Raw genomic sequence first — 5,000 nt, 5'->3', positions numbered from 1 at the left:
TTTCTCACATCCGTTCTCTATCCCATTGTCGAACCAAAAAGATCGGATGCCTTGATATGGAAATATTTGGTACATGAAACCACGATCTGATGTAGATTGTAATTGTAGATTTATAATAGAAATATTGGAATCACAGAAAGATATTCCAAAATAGACGGTTTTTGTGACTCGGAAGAAATGTTTTTCTGTATAGGAACAGAATAGCCATTTATTCCTATGAAGCATTCAGGAACAAGAACATTAAATCAGAAATATCGACAAATTCTTCCGTATCCCAAGTAAATTAAAAAGAAATAAAGGGGGTACGCTGCTACAATTTTCTCTCTACTATTGAATTTTAATATCAGAATAGCTCATATAGTAATGATTCAATGGGTCAGATCCACTTACTTTTTCTTTTGTTGATTTCGAAAGTGACATAGTAGTTCTTCTACTCAGCGGAATGACTGATCATGATAATCAAGACAAATGTTCCACTTTATAACTATACTACTATAAATATATAAAAGAACTTATTATATAATAATAAGTTCTTTTATATTTCTTTTTTATATTTATGTGGATGTTTCCTTTTTTTGCTATTGAGTTTACAAAAAGCAACAATATCTCTATTTTCCGCCCCAAACCGAAGACTTAGATTAGAGTTTTGTGAAAAAAGCCCCTTATCGGATTTGAACCGATGACTTACGCCTTACCATGGCGTTACTCTACCGCTGAGTTAAAAGGGCTCATTTGATTCAATTGTTGAATGAACAAACAGTCACTATGAGTCTACTGTATGTACCTATGTATATAATATACATCATATAGATAGATCTCGGCCCGTTCAGGACCAATCAAAAATTTTTTTACTTCAGATTTTTTTTTTAGAAGTCTTGAAAAAATGTAGTGCATTAATATTGATAAAATAAAATATAAAGAAGCTTTTTTCCTAGACCGCCCCGAAAAGATTTTTTTACCCTCATCAGAATGAGATTCATTTGATTGAGACACAATTCGACGTAGATCCAAGATATTTCATCGAATCATTGATGAAGAGATTCGACACGTACCCTGCAATTTTTATAGAAAAAATAAATTAGATGGAATAATGAAAGCAGAAAATATTCTTCGAATTTAGTCATAGCATTACATTATATTGACAATTACAAAAAACTGTTCATACTATCAGTATAGTAGGCGATCAGGCGGGTATGCCCCCATCGTCTAGCGGTTCAGGACATCTCTCTTTCAAGGAGGCAGCGGGGATTCGACTTCCCATGGGGGTAGGGTACTACGAAAGGAGGTTGATCATGGATTTATCCATAAGTCTAAAATGGATTCTTCCTGGGTCGATGCCCGAGTGGTTAATGGGGACGGACTGTAAATTCGTTGGCATATGTCTACGCTGGTTCAAATCCAGCTCGGCCCAAAAATCCGCCGATCCATCATGAGATAATAGAACAAATTTTGCCTCCAGAAACCAGACGAAGAAAGAAAAGAATACTTTTTTACGCTATATCCTTAATTTATTTGTTCCCATAGATTATACTTTCTAATGATCTGGTCTGTAACCTTAATATATAAGGGGAGGTAAAGAAAAAAGCTTTTTTCTTTTTCACCGAAAGATTTATTATGAAATGATTTGACTACTAGTAATACGTGCCGTTCTCACTAACGCCCATACCCATGTGAATATCAACATATCGCTTCTATCTCTGTTACAACACAGCGATTCTAAATAGAAATATGCTATGAATTTAATAATAAGAATATGTATCCTGTACATCTTATTTCCCTGGGATTGTAGTTCAATTGGTCAGAGCACCGCCCTGTCAAGGCGGAAGCTGCGGGTTCGAGCCCCGTCAGTCCCGACCTAGGATCCGATGAATCCGTCAACTCATTTCTCTATTTTCGGTGAAGAGAGAGGACTGAAAGCAAAATCTAATTCCCGCCGGAAGTCATTTTTATCATCGAAGAAATACAAGAATTTAAATTCATTCTCGACTAGTACTGATTCGTGGGGAGAGCTAGATTGGCACAATTGGTGGTAGGGTCCTATTCAGGATTTCAAGAGATACCGCACAGGTTTTACTTTTTCTATTGGTTCTGATACATGGAATTCAATATAATACCCACCCGGTTCCCGAGAGCATACATACAACTTGGATTCCTTCATTGTGTGATACAAAATGAACTTGACCTTAACAGAGTTGGCGCGCCAGAATTCTTTTTATATTCTATTAAAACCACCTCTTTATTTTCTAGCTCCTATTTTTAGGAACCTCAATTCCTAATTGGAAACAATCTATCTATCTCACTTCCATACTTAATTTCGGATATGATATATGTTCCGGTTTCAATCCAAGGAAAGAAGCTTTTTTTTTTTATAAAAGAGAGATCAAAGAAAGATCTGCCCTACCCTGCTTAATAAGGAAATGAATAATATTTCTTCTCTCTCCTGTTTTTTCTTTGATGAAGGAGTCCTATCGAAGCAAGAGTAAACTCCAAAAAAGTACATTTATAAAAAAACGAGATCTTTTATACCCGAATCCAACTTTATCACACCTCTTTGTCTTCCAAGAAATTTAGATCATAACAAACTTAATTAGTTTCGAACTTCACTTTTTTCCATTTCATTTCTATTGTTTGGGTTTGTGACCAATTGAAATGGAAGACGGGTCAAATGATACCTCATCAGATGGTTGTATACAAAAGACTGTAGGTTATAGAAAAGAATGAAAAAAGAAAAGGGATTCTTTGTTGTATCAAGAATCCCCTTTTTTGGATTCGTTATGGATAAAAGCTCCTCCTATGTTATACTATTCAATTCTCGACAATGAATCGATCTGAAAGCTCAGATATTGTTATTCATGATATTGATCCGATTCAATATCAAATAACATTGGGATGCAATTCATTTCATTGAATTTAGAGGAGAAGATTTATCATCTCTATGGGATTAGATCCCGAGTTATTGTGAAGTAAAAAACGATGGGATTATGGAAGTAAATATTCTCGCATTTATTGCTACTGCGCTGTTCATTCTAGTTCCTACTGCTTTTTTACTTATCATCTACGTAAAAACAGTCAGTCAAAATAATTGATTCGAATGAAGCTTTACTTCTTTTTTCTTATCAATGATTGAAGAAATAAAAGGGACTTTCATTCCACGTCTTAAATGAAATGAGCGGACTAGAATCAGCAGTATATGAGATCTGGTAGTATGGTAGAAAGATATCAATTTCTTTCTACCATACTTTCTATTATTGTATTGTCTAAAGTTGTACTGGTACTGTATAAAGAGGTATAGGCTTCATCTAGATTAATCTACAAGATGTATCTTGTATCTTCATATATGTACATATCTATAAATTTCATATATGTGATGTACATCATGTAACTAACACCCCAATTCTAGTTCTTCCTTGCATCTATTTTCTTTGTTTGATTGAAAGATTCTTTTTAATATAGTCCATTACTGTAATCCAATATAATTTTTAAATGGATATTTAATATTTAAAATCCCTTTTCAGAACGATATATGAAAAAATGGCTACAGTTTGATTACTCAACTCAATTAGTAGTGCTTTTAGAGTCCACTTCTTCCCCATACTACAAGTGAAAGGGAAAATGTAAAGACTACCATTAAAGCGGCCCAAGCAAGACTTACTATATCCATGTGAATTATGTCCCCTATCTCTATGAATATGAAGGAATTCGTCCATTATTGATCACTAATAATAGTGGAATCTATGGTGCAGAGTCAAAAAGGGATTATGACCAAACGCTATTGATCAAACTATCCAAAAAATCCACCCACAACAAGTTCCTATATGATTTCTGGTAGAATAGGGAAGGATTAACCACAAGCAAGATACACAACACAGGGATTTTCTTTGTATTATCAAGGAAATCTTTTTTAATGGAAGATGTAGGAATAGTAAGGCCTATTGTTTAGTTTCTTTTGTTGCCCTTCATAAGCAAAAAGCATAAAATATACAATCCAGCACTACCTACCCCATATCTCTCCAAAATCTGGTTTTTACTTTTGGTTTCCTCTAGAATCTATTGCTTCTGCTGAGCAAAAAAAGAAAGTCTTTCCCATTTTTTGTAGATGAGGCGGCACCCGGATTTGAACTGGGGTAAAAGGATTTGCAGTCCCCCGCCTGACCACTCGGCCATGCCGCCAAACAAACGGATATAAAATAGAGGGAACGCTCTCTTCTTTATTATTTCTTGGACATCAAATTTCGTTTCCTTAACAACGGCAGCAAAATAAAGTTGATACACAACTTATACTTATCAGTATCAATTCTTTTCAATAAGAAATCTTTTTCAATTAAATTTACATTATAACAACAATTATATATATATGTAAACCCCGGAACAGAGATTGTTACAAAGATATCCTAATTAGGTATCTTAGCCATATATGTCTATAAGGAATTATCATGCTTCCCTTTTTTTGAATCTAAAATAGAAATTATGATATACCACTTCCTGTGTTGCCCCAAGTATAGCTGGGATAGGAAATATCCGGATGGATAGGTTGCTATAGCTATAGGTAAAAGTGCCTCGCAAAAAAAAGAAGAAACTCTATACTATTCCTGATTTTTCTGTTTTTCTCTCATTCATAGAGAACGGATCAAACCTTGAATCATTTCTTTTTTGGGTACCCAACCGGATTGTAATATCATAATAATAGGTAGAAATTGGATTACTTTTGATATTTTATACAAGACTCTAAAAAAGTATAATCGGCATAATTATGATTCCAGGAATGTTTTATCCTGTTGCAAATTCGAATTTGAATAGAAAATTATCCTTATTGCTCTGCTCAATGGTATGAAGTTGGGTCAAATTTCATGTGATTCAGTAAACAGAATATACATTCCATCATTGCTAGATCGATCCATATGGTTCGATGAAGAATGAGCCAATAATGGGATTTTGCTATAAATGGGAAGCTTAAGATGCTCCGGGATGGAAATGAGGGAATGTCTACAATACCTGGGTTA

General features: G+C 34.3%; 4 non-coding genes and 1 pseudogene across 4 annotated transcripts; 2 read left to right on the top strand and 3 right to left on the bottom strand.

Moving 5' to 3' along the window:
- Positions 1 to 543, bottom strand: part of LOC113319018 — a 5,493-nt pseudogene extending 4,950 nt beyond the window's left edge.
- A 113-nt stretch (positions 544 to 656) lies between these two features.
- TRNAT-GGU lies at positions 657 to 728 on the bottom strand. Its single transcript has one exon. It is a non-coding gene; the product is annotated as a tRNA-Thr (tRNA).
- A 600-nt stretch (positions 729 to 1,328) lies between these two features.
- On the top strand, positions 1,329 to 1,411 carry TRNAY-GUA. Its single transcript has one exon. It is a non-coding gene; the product is annotated as a tRNA-Tyr (tRNA).
- A 368-nt stretch (positions 1,412 to 1,779) lies between these two features.
- Positions 1,780 to 1,853, top strand: TRNAD-GUC. The gene has a single exon. It is a non-coding gene; the product is annotated as a tRNA-Asp (tRNA).
- A 2,246-nt stretch (positions 1,854 to 4,099) lies between these two features.
- TRNAC-GCA lies at positions 4,100 to 4,170 on the bottom strand. Its single transcript has one exon. It is a non-coding gene; the product is annotated as a tRNA-Cys (tRNA).
- Positions 4,171 to 5,000: the final 830 nt, after the last annotated feature.

The sequence above is a fragment of the Papaver somniferum genome, chromosome 10, assembly GCF_003573695.1.
Source record: "Papaver somniferum cultivar HN1 chromosome 10, ASM357369v1, whole genome shotgun sequence".
Lineage (NCBI taxonomy): Eukaryota > Viridiplantae > Streptophyta > Magnoliopsida > Ranunculales > Papaveraceae > Papaver > Papaver somniferum.
The sequence above is the reverse complement of the archived record's forward strand: the minus strand, read 5'-3'. Positions and strand labels throughout refer to the sequence as shown.